This window comes from Molothrus ater, chromosome 9, assembly GCF_012460135.2.
Source record: "Molothrus ater isolate BHLD 08-10-18 breed brown headed cowbird chromosome 9, BPBGC_Mater_1.1, whole genome shotgun sequence".
NCBI classification, from domain to species: domain Eukaryota; kingdom Metazoa; phylum Chordata; class Aves; order Passeriformes; family Icteridae; genus Molothrus; species Molothrus ater.
Window position 1 is genome coordinate 2,547,436 of NC_050486.2, and position 14,896 is coordinate 2,562,331.

Genomic DNA, 14,896 nt, shown 5'->3' on the forward strand with positions numbered 1-14,896 from the left:
ATTTAAATGCTCTTTGGTGGGGATGCAGGATGCTGCCAGCAAACCCAAGCTGAGGAAGGGACAGGGGAAATGTTCTGATATGGAGTAGAGAGCTTTGACCTCCAAATCAAGTTGTGACCAGTAGTAAACTGCAGTTAATACAGATTCCACAGAGAGGTGGTGGCTACTCCATCCCTGGAAAGATTCAAGGATAGGTTAGACACAGTTCAGATTCCTTATGAATTGAAGATGTGCCTGCTCATTGCAGTGGGGCTGGAATGAGAAGGCCTTTCCAACCCAAGCTGTTGTGTGATTCTGTGATTCTGTGATGTGCAATCAACACCCACAAACAAAACCATGGGGCTGTGGGGCAGAGCCCAGGCAGGGCTCACCATCCATCAGTGGCCCAACACAAACCTCCACTGTGGATGAGGACCTCCCCACATCCTGGCTCCAGGCATTCTGCTGGATGAGGAGCACAATGCCATGGATCTGGAGGGGCCACGCCAGCCCTTGCCTCAGCCAGAGCCTGTCTTGGGGGATTAGCAGGGGCCAGACATAGATTTATAGCCCTCACTTCTGTCAAGCCCATGTGCTTCAGCCTGTGTGGTTCAGCTCTTCTTCCCAAGAGGACTTTGTTAGCAGAGTTCAACAGCAGATCTTTATGTTTGCTTGTAGGATGGTTTTTAGAACCAAAAAAAAAAGAAAGAAAAAGAAAAAGGAAAAGGAAAAAAAAAAAAGGAAAAAAACCCAAAAAACCCCATAACCCCTCAGGGGAGTGAAGTAAAACATTTTCTTCAGTCTTGAGAGTTTGAAAGAAAAATGCAAAACAACCAATTTCTAAACAAAAAGTCTCTTCAAATTAGAAAAATCAGGCAGTCCCCTTAAGCAATGTTGAAATAAAATCTTAGAACTTTTTTTAAATCCCTGCACACATGAACAGATCCATACTTATTGATGCTGTTTTACCCCACAGGAAGGGACCCAGCAAATCCCACCCAAATGAGGAGAGCTCCTGGGTCCTCCCATCTCACACTGGGGCAAATGTGCTCCCACACTTCACTCAGGTCCCACCAGTGCAAGAGAAGGGTCTGGAAATGCCAGTCCTGACTGCAGCAGGGTGATTTACACTGTCCACCATGGAGGAGGGAGACTGAATCCCACAGTGGAGCCCACAGGCTGTCTCCTGCCAGAAAGGGAGGTGCCAGGCAGGAGCTGCAGCTCAGGGAGCTGCCCAAGGACCACAAACCCATTGATCTTTTCCTGACCGTGGCAGCACCCGGGCAGGTGCCCCCAGGAGTGTCCCCAGCCCCTCAGAGTGCCCAGAGCTGGGGGTGAGCACACTGAGCTGTGTCCCTGGCATTCAGTGCACGACTCCTGACCCTCACAGGTTATCGGTCCCATAATGTTTCCGAGTGTCAATCAGGCCTCTCCTTTGATCACTGTTATAATCAGATACAGCACTCCAGCATGGATTATTAAGTTTTAACAGTTGACACATCATTTCTGATACCATAATCTGGCAGCACTTTACAATAAGTGACAGGTCCTCACTAATTCCTTTTGTATTCACTGTAGCAACGTTAATCATGAGTGATGAACTTTGCGTATTCATATGGATGTAATAGGCAGTTCCCAAGGACTGAGACTGTAATTTAGCTTTAACCTAATGGGCACTGATTGTAACAATAAGTAATTATGTCAGCTAAATGCAGTGTTGATGGCAATTGATGACAGCAGAGAAAGCCACGACACCATTTTGGAACTAAGCTTGGAATAGTCATTTGTAAAGCCATAACGGCCAAGACTGGGAACAATGTGTCCTCTCCTGTGTATCCTATCATCCAGCTACCTTCAGCCTGCTGAGGACAGTCCCAGCTGTGACAAACACCCTGTCAGCTCCCTGTTTTACTGTTCTGGCAGCTAATTTCAGGGTAGCCAAAATTCCAACCCGCTAGATGGATGGGATCAGTGGTGCTCTGAAGCTCGAGAAGAGAAAGAGAGGCACCTCATCTAAAATGGGATATTGGGATCAATCCCCTGGATCACCTTCAGGTTCTTTGGGCAAGTCACACCAGGGGACACCTGGCCAGCATCTGGTAGTGTCACCTTTCCACAGCTGCTGGCTCTGTCCCCAAAGAGCAAAGCAGGGCCGAACTGCAGAAGACCTGAGCCCAGTGCTGAGCCCAGAGGCAGCTGAATTCAGCAGATGTACAATTAGGATGTACAATTAGGATGTACAGTCATTCTCAGGCCTGAGAATTGTGCTCAATAACCTAAACCACAGCATAAGTACATCCAGAGAAAGATGCTCTTCTGTTACCCAAAAGGGCTGGTGTGACCTCTTTTTGGGTTAGAGAGGAAAATGAGGATAGGATATTTTTAAGCCAGAATATTTGGATTTGGATTGCTTTCTTTAGGAAGGGGAAGCGTGGCAAAGCCATAATAATAATTCTGTTAATGACAGGAATAAGACTGTAAGTGCTGGTATCATCTTGGAAGGGTGATTTGTGCTGCCAATAAAAATCCTACTTCACTGTAATCATTAATGTGGTCAAAAAATGTTCAGAAAATATGAAGTAGTGACAAGGAGGCAGAAAGGACACCTTCAAGGAAACAGTTTTGGGGGGCTCCCTCAGGGTGACATCACCACACTGTGAGGAAGAGGTTTCCTCCCTTGACATCAGCAGGATCTTTGAGAGAGCAGCAATAAGCCCTTATTAAAAAATGCACAGCTTAATGCCTCAGATTATCTATTTACTTACTATTTTAATTAATTTCTTAAATTCAAAACAATTTGCTCTTGTTGCTGCTGTGGGTTGTTGAGTGAATTTAAGAGAGGCTGGATAAATGCCTCCTGGTGTTGCCTTAAGCTTATGGCAGCCATTCCAGTGGTCCTTTGGGTGGATAGCAGTGGGTTGTGAGCAGGCAGCAGGCTTTGCTTACCCCATGGATGAGAACAGCCAGGAAAGGGGCATGTTGGATTGTGGGTCTCGCAGGATGCTTTTGGCATCACAGGCCTCTGTGATAGGGGAAAAAATTTAGGATAGTTTTCCTAGAATCATGGAATGGTTTGGTTTGGAAGGGACCTTAAAGCCCATCCAGTTCCCACCCTGTGCCTTGGGCACGGGCATTTTCCATCAGACCAGAGTGCTCCATCCAGTCTGGCCTTGAACACTGCCAGGGATGGGGCAGCCACAGCTCCTCTGGGCAACATCTGCCAGGGCCTCACCTCCCTCACAGGGAAGAATTTCTTCCTAACATCCAACCTAAGCTATCCTCTGTCAGTTTAAAGCCATTTTTCTTCTCCGTGTGGCCATCCACAAGCAATGCCAGAGCCCAGCTTGGGGCACACAGGAGAGAGACTCCTGGGGCAGCCTGAGAGCACAGATGAGATGGGGCTCATACTTTTAGAGGTTAAAATCTGCCTGGCAGAAGACAGGGTCTGCTGGGTAGATGTTATCACCAGCCGGGGATCTGTGTACAAATCACAAACGGGACAGGACTGCTGGGAACGTGCCTTGAGCTGTTTGATTTTCCAGCATCAGTCTCCTTCCATGGTTATGACAATGGGAAGATGCCACCAGCTCACATCCCAGGCAGCAGACACAGAACTCAATGTTACAACTTACTTTAAAAGGTTTTTGAGCAATCACACAAAGCAAAGCACATTGACAGTAGTTCTATCCAACCACTATAAGCACAGGTACCTTTGGTTAAAACAATGCTTGCTTATTTCAAATACAATACCTGCTTGTAAGCCTTAAAACACAATGCACAGAGCTCCATTATTAAGCTTAAAACTTCCTTTCTTCCTAATATCTTGCTAGATAAACTTTCTGTAACTTAGGGAGTTATTCCAGACAAGTGTTAATACACACACCATGGTTCTATTTGTCCTTGCTTTTCTACTTTTTAAATAATTTTTCTGCTGACCAATCTCATGGCTGCTGCTCAGCTCCAATCCCAGTTCTGCTGTCTCTGAGGCCTGCCTTTTGCAGCTTTCCCAAAACCCTCTGATTTTGTGGATTCCCACAAAGATCTGCCTGGCAGAAGGCAGCAGGGCAATGCTGTGCTAGCAGAGGCACGTGTGAGGCAGGGAGCTGAGTCCTGGCAGCCCCAGGCCCAAGGAGAGGCAGCCCAGCAGCACTTCCACTCGCTCAGGGAACAGAGCCATGATGGCATGAGCCAAGTTTTTCAGCAAAGCAGATGCATCAGCAAGGTTCTGATGTCCCCCTGGGACCCCAAGACATGCAAAGTGTGCACTTTTAAACGGGCCATCTTTTGTGGTTTGTCCCAGAGGTTGCCTTGTGGAAGGGGGACATGGGCAAGAACCACAGTGCAGATGTCAGGTGGCCTTGAGGGAAGGAAGGTCCCACTGGTGGGGAAAACATTGTGGAAGGCATCACAGCTGAGGAGAAATCACCTGAAAGCTCACAAAGATCCTAAAGCATCCCTCACCCTGGGCTGAGCATCAGCCCAAAGCACCTGCCACAGGGAGTGGTGTCAGTGCAGCAAAAACCACGGACAAATTATGATGCTTTCTCTTGAAGGCCAGGTTCATAGCCAAAAATAGAGCCTTAAGTCCCTGATTTCAAGAGGTTGGGTAAAACACCAGGACAAAGCAGCTGTTATTGCTGAAAATGCAGTGGGGATGTGCAGCCACAGGCAAAAAAGCCTCCCAGTAATTGCAGATGTGCTGCTGGGGGGGATGCACTGCTCGTGATACCACAGAAGCAGCTGAGCTGAAGCAAGCAGCAGCAGCAGCCCTCACCAGGAGGTGGGAAGATGAGAAGGGGTGCTGCTGGCAGCAGATCAGCCTGCTGGTGATGGAGAAATCAACATTCCCCACCTCGCTGGGCAGCCCTGCTGCTGAAAGGGGGATTTCATCACTGCTGTAATCAGTGCTGAAATGCACTGCCACACACAGTCACAGAGAGCAGGCCCTGAGAGGGGCTGGGGAGAATATGGGAAGGGCCCTTGAAAATACTAACTGGGAGAAATTCACAGGGGGAACGATGAGGAGGGGTGGACTCCAGCAGTGGCACAGAGCTGGCACACCCAGGGTTGCAGTGCTCCTCCTGCTGCTATCACCCAATCTAATAAACTCTCTGCAGCAACTCCTTGCTCCAGACACACTTGGCTGGGATGCACATCCCCATCCCAAACTAAAGCAAGGCCAGAGCAGACCCTGGAAGAATCAGAGGCTGCAGACAGCAGCTTGTTCCTGCTGGGATTGAGGGGATCCCCTTGGCAGAGCAGGAGCATCCTGCCCAGCCCTGCTGCTGGGGCACGTCTGGCAGCAGCATTCACAGCCATGAGTGCATTTAAACACCTCTAAATAAGACTGGGGGCATAGGGAGCAGTACCTGCAGCTCAGTGCTCCTGAAGGCATGCCCAGGAACATCCCAGGGCTCCTGGGGGTGGTGCAAGCTGGCAGTGCTGTCAATTCACCCCCTTAGCCTAGCTCAGTGTGCCTGTGGTTGCAGAGCATCCCCACTGCCAGCATTAGTCAACACCTGGCAGGTCCAATGCCACCTGAAAAGTCTCAGTGTGCTGTCACCCTGTTTTTCTAAGTTTTTCTAAGCTTTCTGAGGTTCCCATTCTTGTAACGAACTTTCTCACACACTTTATGTAAATAACTTATTGTTTTGCATTCTTTTATGGAGGAGGAGAAAGTTGATGGACTGTTGGTTTGTCCAGTGTCATTGGAGAGGTGGCACTGTCACCCTCCAATCCACTGTCACTATAAATGTTGGAGTCAGAAATTAAACTTCCCTCTTTTTTTACCTTGCAGAACCCAGTGTCCACATCATTTTATTTCGTGTCCTAGAGCGACAGTGTGCGAACTCCTCCTCGGATGGCTGCAGAGTCACTCCCTGCCTCCCCATGGCCTTGGCAGGTGATGCTGGTGGAGGGGGTCCCTCCCAATTACCGCTTGTCAGTGCCCCGGTGCGGTGCGGGCGTCAGGCCAGTGTCAGAGCTGTGGCACACACCGTGACAGAGCTGTGGCACACACCGTGACAGAGCTGTGGCACACACGGTGACAGAGCTGTGGCACACACCGTGACAGAGCTGTGGCACACACCGTGACAGAGCTGTGGCACACACGGTGTCAGAGCTGTGGCACACACGGTGACAGAGCTGTGGCACACACGGTGACAGAGCTGTGGCACACACGGTGACAGAGCTGTGACACACACCGTGACAGAGCTGTGGCACACACGGTGACAGAGCTGTGGCACACACCGTGACAGAGCTGTGGCACACACCGTGTCAGAACTGTGGCACACACGGTGACAGAGCTGTGGCACACACCGTGACAGAGCTGTGACACACACCGTGACAGAGCTGTGGCACACACGGTGTCAGAGCTGTGGCACACACGGTGACAGAGCTGTGGCACACACCGTGACAGAGCTGTGGCACACACCGTGTCAGAACTGTGGCACACACCGTGACAGAGCTGTGGCACACACGGTGACAGAGCTGTGGCACACACCGTGACAGAGCTGTGGCACACACCATGACAGAGCTGTGGCACACACGGTGACAGAGCTGTGGCACACACGGTGTCAGAGCTGTGGCACACACGGTGACAGAGCTGTGGCACACACCGTGACAGAGCTGTGGCACACACGGTGACACTGCTGCCGTGGTGCCGGGGAGCAGGGGGTGTCTGGCAGCGGTGCCCAAGGCGGGAGCCGCCCGCAGTTAGCGGTGCCGGAGCGTTTCCTCTCCCCGCGCTAGGGCGGACAGGAGGCAGCAGCTCCTTGTGCAGGGATGCTGAGAGCATCGGGATTCCTGTCCCAGCCACGCTCCGGATGAGGGGCTGCCTCATGAATGGCTTGGCTGGTCCCAGGGAGGTGGACAGTACATCCCGACTGGCAGCCCAGTGCTAATGACAGCGGCTTGTCACAAGCTCTGCTGTCCCCCCTGCAGCAGATGTGACAGCCCCGAAGGAACCAGGTACGCACCATGTCCCTGCTTGCTCTCCCACCAAAGTGACAAGTGGGACAGGTAATAAAAGTCCAGGCCAAGTCCTTGACAGAAATCTGATGGCTCGAGCCCACTCTGGATGCTCTTCCCTCCCTGCCAGCTTCCTTTCTGGTAAATAGCCACCCCAGTGGGAAGGGCAGCCGGCCAGAACATGCCCCCAGGTGCTGGCAAGAGGGCCCAACACCCCCTCCTCTCTTCCTTTCAGCTGCCCCAAAGGCTCCCATCTCCTGCATTCTCAGAGGGGAAACTGAGGCAGGGCTCAGCATCCTCTCCCAGCCACCCCATCTCTGCAGCCAGGCACAAGGAGCCAGCCTTGGAGCACTGACAGAGCCCAAAGCCTGCCTCAGACATGTCCAACAGCATCCTCTGGCCACAAGCCTTCCTCCCAGGTGGTTTTCAGCCAGCCAAAGCCAAACCTCTCTCCCATCACAAGCCCTCTTTAGTGCTCCTTTGCTGACTGCAACCCCTCATTTCCTCCAGAGCCCAAATTGCACCATAGAAATCAGAGCTGTGGTGGTTACACTTAAATAAAAAAGCAGCAACAGCATCGAGTTGCCAGTGGCTGGGATGGGGTCACTAGAGCTGCTCTGCCAGCTCAGCAGCTGGTGCACAGGGATGGGTGAAGGATGGGCAACAGCCTGAGGTCAGCAGCAGCCCAGCAGAGGGTCCTGGCTGCTCTGTGCAGCCAAATCCTGCCCAATGCCAGCTGGGATGCAGAGCAGCTCTGTGCCCCAGCTGCATTCCCTCTGCTCACAGGGCTGTCTGTGTAAGCCATGAGATCAGGGAAATGCTCTTTCCTCCTGATTTGGGTGGATCTGGGCAGTCACAGACCCATGACTGGGACTGACCCTCCCTTTCTCACCAGACAAACCTCCCCTGCTGCTGCTCAAACACCTGTAAACTCTGCTTCCTTCACAGCAGCAAAGCCTCCTGCACCAAGCATTCACATCTGCTCTCTCAGTACTGACCTGAATTCTTCTTTCACATCAAATTGGAGCAGCAGACAAATTTTTAGGCTGGCTTTAGTCTCTCTCATCCCTCTTTCATTCTGTAACTGCTCCAGCTCTTCCTTCCTGGGAAAGCTCTGAGGGAACTTCTTCCATGGGTCTGTAGCAAACCACCATTTGGTACCAGGAGGAAGGAGCTGGATTTCCATCATGGCATCACATTGTTTCCAATTCTGTCACAAACCCTGAACTTCTGCTCTTCTTCTTTAAGCCTCAGGAGATACAGCTTAGAGAAAAGGAGAGGCTGCCTACCCAAAAGATCAGCTTCTAAAAGGCACAAGAAAGGAAACAGAGGGTCAGAAGCACTGGGCGGGGGGGGGGGCTGAGAAAATCCCCCTTCCAGGCTGCACTGCTGAGGGTCACATCCCCGTGGGTCACAGGAGGTGCTGGCTGCTGCTGCTGCCCCCACTGCACTGGGGATAAATAAGGAACTTTGATCCCCAGGAATTCACACCAAAAGCTGGAAGTTAGGGTGAGCTCAAAAGCAAAGCTTGTCACTCACACAAAACCTCCTTCTCCACACTTTTGCTTCCCTCCCAGCTGACAAACCTCTTGGCCAGTGTGGATCCTGCTGAGATGACACCAGGTTTCCAGCAAGGGGGATGCTCCTCCAGCACAGGGCAAGCAGCTGAGGCGCTGTCAGGAGAGACAAAGGCGCTGGCAAACTTTGAGAAATGCCTCTCATTATTTACAGAATGACACAAGAAAACTTCAGACTGAAACAAGAAAGGCAATTAGTTTCCTGTACGGAAACAAAGAGACATCTGTGCCAAGTATGCTAACATATACACAAGGGGCAGGTATACAGTACATGAGGAATTTCTTCCAGCTGCAAATCCACCCCCAAATTCTCAAGTCAATCTTGAGTACTACGATGCTCAGCAATCCTCTTAAAAGTGTCCAGATGCTTTAATAACTTAATTCTAATCTTCTCAGACACCGTTTTCCATTTAACTGCTGAAGCACTGGAATGAGACAGAGGGGTCAGGTGTGAAGAGTGGGGAACAGCAGGTCTGTTTTGGAACTCTGAGAAGCCCAGTCCAGCTATGCTGGTCCCAAAATCATCATGGATTGTGGAGGGTGTGCCATGCACTGCGTGGACACAGACGTGGTGAGCAGGTTTATGTGCCACAGAGCACTGCTGGGACTCAGCCTCAGTGGTGTTGGACTCAAGGCTGGACCTTGCAAATAGAATTGTGGAATGGTTTGGGTAGAAAGGAAAATGAAAAGTCACCTTCTTTCAGCCTCCCTGCCATGGTCAGGGACACCTTCCACTATCCCAGGTTGCTCCAAGCCCCATCCAGCCTGCCCCTGAACACTTCCAGGGATCCAGGCGCAGCCACAGCTTCTCTGGGCACCCTGTGCCAGGGCCTCACCACCCTCACAGGGAAAAAATTCTTCCCAATATCCAATTTAAACATGACCTGCTTCATTTTGAAGCCAAAGCCACTTGTCCTGTTGCTCCATGCTGCTGTAGATGAAGAGCTGTGCTTCCCTGGTGGATTGGGCTATGGGGCACACAGCTCAGGCTGGCATCCAGACCCTACCAAAACCAGCTTGGTTTTGTGCTAAAAATGCTAAAAGAGCTCGAGGTCTCCTTCGTGCATGTCTCAGTTCCTCCAGAATTCCCATCTCAGCCAGCTACCTTTCAGACAACACTTTCTCAAGATTGCTTTAAACAAAGGGAGGAAATTTTGGTGACACTTTAATACATAAAGTGCCTCTCATTTTCTCTGTGCCAAAAAGCAGAGCTTTCCAACACGCTTCCCGAGTTAACATCAGGTGTTAAACAGACACACACGATGTTTTAGCAGGAGCCCACGTTTATAATAGGCTTTCTCTCTAACAGCTTGATATAGCCTCTTCCATTAAGCATTTATTGCTAATGCTTTGTAAAGTGCAACATGCTAGATGTGCTATCAAAGAATGGATCTGCCACGCACTCACCCCCAAATAATGAAACACTTATGAACGGAACCGTAGGTGAAAGAGTTGTGAATTAAGTTTAATCTCAGGGAGATCATCTGGAGCTCTGCCAGTGTATCCTGGTGTGCTGGCAGCAGGAGGGATCCCTGCCCCTGGGGAACCCTCCCTGCCTTTGCTTTGGAGATGTCCTTGGTGGAAGTGTTCCCCAAGCAAGAGTTTGCCTAAATACCACCAGGCTGATGGAGAGCTTGAGCTCTTCCTCAGAGGGACTCCCAGAGAGCCACCTACCCTGATTATTGACTCTCTTATAATTCAATACAAGCCCCAGTAGTTAGGAACCCTTTTAGGTGACATACACCTGCAGCTTAGCATTATCATATATTTTTATTATTATTCAATACAAAGAAAATTAACCTTTTTTTTTAAAAATGGAGCAAACTGCCTTCCCCTGGCAATTAGCTGGGGTTTTTACACAATCCTTGCCTAGATGAGGGCACAAGGAGCAATCACTTGATATTACAAGGTAGAGCCATAAAAGAAAGTGGTGTCAAGACTGTTCCTTTGGAAAGAGAAATCATCTCAGTCTCTCCCCTCCTGCTGGTCTCACCCTCTCAGGGATCTATTTATACTCATGCTGCTGCACAGCAAGCCCTGCCTTTGTTCCTTTTCCCTGCAAAAGCAAGCCCCAGAGCTTCAAAGGCATTGCCCTGCAAACCTTGCAGCAGGATCTTAGGAGAAAGCAGGAGTGGGACTTCTGGTTGGTGCAAGGGTCTCACCTTTTTCACACCCATCCTTGGCATTTGGTGGCATTGGGATGACCAACTCGTGTGCATGTCCTCGAGGATTTAATTTATACATTTTGGGGTGGGACTGACCTTAGGCTGGTTGGGAGAGGGTGCTTTCACTTAGGGATAACTCAGTTTTCATGGGGCAAGGATGAAGAATATTCTGGTCTTCAGCAGCACTTGCCAAACTCACGACTGCTGGGCTTTTGCCCCACATCATGAAATTCAAACCAGTATCAGAGCAAAGTGACAAACCCAAAAGCTCAGTGACACCTCTGAGGCAAGCCAAATGGCAAGGCATTTAGGATGGTCTGGGCTTTGGTACCCGATTCAACATGTTTCTGAGCAAAAGTGCTCTAAGTACCTGGATCTCCCACACAAAGGAAAACCCCTCAGGTTCTCAAAGAGGCTTCTGTGTGGTGAAGAAGCCAAGTCCTGTGCCTTTTTGGTCTTCCTCCACATTACTGAAATAAAAACACCCACTGAGGGTCGTGTCAGACTCTCCCCAGCCCAGCCAGCCCTTGTGGAGCCAAGATGTGTCACCTCAGGACACTCTGCATCTTAGGAGGGAAGAGCAATGAAGGACAGCCCTGTGGCTTCCACAGAGCCAAGAGCAGCACAGGTTCCAGGCATAAAGCACCTCAAAGGGCTCATGAATTTTCTGTCCCTGACACAGGGGGGACAGAGGGATGGCCACCATTCATGAGTGATATCCCAAATGGGGTCCCACCTACACACCCCAACGCTCTCCTGGGTACTCCAGTCACTCACCTGTGCTCAGCTGCTGAGGTGAAACAGGGCAGCTGAGTTAATGGAGAGACAGGACACAGTTGGAAGAGATGGAGAGGTTGAACTCACATGCAAAATCCCTTCACAGTCTGAAAACATCTAAAAGAGGATGACTGCTCCTTGTCCTGGAAATCAGATCAAAAACTAATACAGAGTCGTGTGTGTTCCCCCTCTTTGGATGATGCATTTTCTAAACTTCTTCTGAGTGTTTCCAAATGAACAGAGGAAAAAGTCCATCCCAGGCTGACATATCAGTGTTGTTAAAACTCATGGTAGGCCCTCAGAGAGGGCCTGGTTGTCCCACCAGGCCGTGCACGGGCCTGCTCCGTGTCCTGGAAGTCAGATCAAAATCAAACACAGAGTCCTGTGTGTTCCCAATTTCTGGATGATACATTTTCTAAACTTCTTCCAAGTGTTTCCAAATGAACAGAGGAAAACTCCATCCCAGGCTGACATATCAGTGTTGTTAACACTCATGGTAGGCCTTCTGAGAGCCTCTTGGCCCACCAGACCCCGCATGGGCATGCTCCTTGTCCTGGAAGTCAGATCAAAAATGACCACAGAGTCTTGTGTGCCCCCCCCTCTTTGGATGCTGCATTTTCTAAACGTCTTCTGAGTGTTTCCAAATGAACAGAGGAAATGTTCATCCCAGGCTGACATATCAGTGTTAACACTCATTCCAGGCCCTCCAAAAACCTCTTGGCCCACCAGGCCCTTCATGTGCCTGTGCCTTGTCCTGGAAGTCAGAACAAAAACTAATACAGAGTCCTGTGTGCTCCCGCTCTTTGGATGATACATTTTCTAAACTTCTTCCAAGTGTTTCCAAATGAACAGGGGAAAAGTCCATCCCAGGCTGACATATCAGTGTTAACACTCATTCCAGGCCCTCTGAAAGCCTTTTGGCCCGCCAGACCCTGCACAGGCACAGAGGGCCCCATAAAATCCCCCTGGCTGTCACTCCCTGAGTCAAACGAGGTTCTTGGTGAGGGATCCATGGAGTTTCCCCCACGACAGTCTCCTTTCTTGCTGGTGCCCGTGGTTCCCTTTGTGTTTACGATAACACAGGGATGCTTTATTGCATTTCGCCCGCCCGCTGCCATGGCAACCGGCAGTTGCTGCGTGCTGTAAAAATAACCCTCCTTCTTTGATAGATTTCACTTGAGTGAAAATAACCCTTAAAAATAGGTTGAAATTTCCATACTAACTCTTGCAGGAGGTTCCAGGGAGGTGAGAATGAATTCCTCAGCCTTGGCACCGAGCTCTCAGAGAGAAGCTTGTGAGGATGCTTTTTGGGAGCCCCCACTAGCCAGGTCTGGGTTATGGTGGTGCTGATGGCATAGAATCGTGGAATAGTTTGGATTGGAAGGGACCTAAAAATCATCTTGTTCCAACCCCTTTGCCATGGGCAGGGACACTTTTTGCTAGACTCAGGGCCCCATCCAACCTGGCCTTGAACACTGTAATGGATGGGGCATCCACATCTTCTCTGGGCAACCCGTACCAGGGCCTCACTGCCCTCACCGGGGAGAATTTTTCCTGAACCTATTCTCTTTCAGTTTGAAATCAATCCTCCTTCTCCTTTCTCTAAACACCCTTGTAAAAAGTGCCTCTCCATCATTCCTGTAGGCTTCCTTCAGTTCTGGGAGGCCAAAATTAGGTCACCCCAAATCTTTCTGTTTTCCAGGCTGAACAATCCAAATTATCTCAACCTTTCCTCGTAGGAAAGGTGGTCCACCCTTCTAATCATCTCAGTGGCCTTCCCTGGGCTCGTCCCAACAGGAGCAATGTCCTTCCTGTCCTTCCAGAGCTGGATGCAGCAATGCAGGTGGAAACACGTGGGAAAAGGGCTGTATCCACTGCCATTACATGGCCCACAGTGCCATTTCTGCACAGCCAGAGTGGATGGGCCAGTGGATGTGGTGGATCTTCTGGGCTTCTTGGTATTTACTGCAAAAGAAGAGGTGGTATCCCCTCAGTGGCTCTTTGGGGTCTAGCTGGGATAAAGCTCAGCTTTATCTTCTCAGCTCCTGTGCACCACAGCCTCAACAAAAGGGCTCTTCCCTTCTCCAAGGCACAGGGGCTGTGGAAGCTGGTGCTGTCCATCAGCACATTTTACAGCTGGCCATCAGGAAATCTTCATGGATTTTGGACAGATAGATCAGAGTGCAGGAACAGCCAACACTGGATCTCTCCCCCCAAAAACGCTCTGCTCATGCCTGGGAGAGACGTACTGGCCATCTCTCCACAGGGCCCATGCCCAGAGTCCTGGGGCAGCAATGCTGTGAGATTCATGGCTGATGCTGATGCTGGGAGAGGTTCAAGTCTCTTTCCTCTGCTCCAGAGCACCTGTACCAGTCCCAGCCAGCAGAAAGGTACCAGAGCCCTGCTCTGGATCCAGGGGGGTGCTGCTCTCACACACACTCTTGACTCATCCTTGGCCCAGAAGGTCTTTTTTTCTCTTCTGGCCCATTTCTTTCCTTTTTCTTCTCCAAACCACTCAACTCCTCTACCTCCAAATAAAAGCCGATTCACATTTTAGAGGTGGCCCTTGATTCCTCCCATGAGTTTAGGTGAGTCGAACCATAAGAAGTGGAGTAATGAGATTATGATTAAAAGCACACCTTGATAGTGGAGCATCCATCAAGCTGTCATAGAAATCGTATCTCAGAGGCTGCTCTCATCAATCTGACCTTTCAATTATTACCCAGAGTTCATGACTCTAAGTGTATATAATTCCTACCTCAAATCTGGGAATACACGCCTTTGTTTTCTTGGCTTGCCTTCTGAGTGGCTCTGTGAGGTCCCCTTCCTTGGCACATCAGCCATGCTCCACCATGCAAATTAACTTAAATCAGCTCTTCCCTCACCCAAAAGTTTGGGAACAAGATCAAAACACTACCAGGGCACCTGAAGGCAGCTGTTTGTAATTTTTATCAGTATGCTTTTGGCTTTTTCTCAGATATTTTAAAGCCAGTGGCCACTAGGGCCAACTCCAGGAGTGCTCCCAGCCCACACTCTGCTTTGGCTCACGTCCCTGTGGAGAAGGAGGCTGCTCCAGCCATGCCACAGGACTTCTCCAACAACAGGGAAGGCCCCTCCAATCCAACAAAGCTCACCCAGGAATCAGCACAGATGACTTTTTCTGCCCAAACACCACTGGTTTTGTGAGCTACACCGCAGCTAGCACAGTGTTTCAGGAGCAGGATGGGGTCTAATTCAGCTTTCTGTTGGCATCATTTGAGGATTTTCTGCATATCCCTAGGACCAGAGTACAACTCACATCCAACCAGCTCCATGCATCCCACCCCACCATCTGTCCACTCTGGGGGGGTCTTAGGCTGAGATAAGACACAACTTGCTTGGCACCAGCCTAGCACCTCATTGGGTCCAAGTGAGTTTCCATAGGCCACA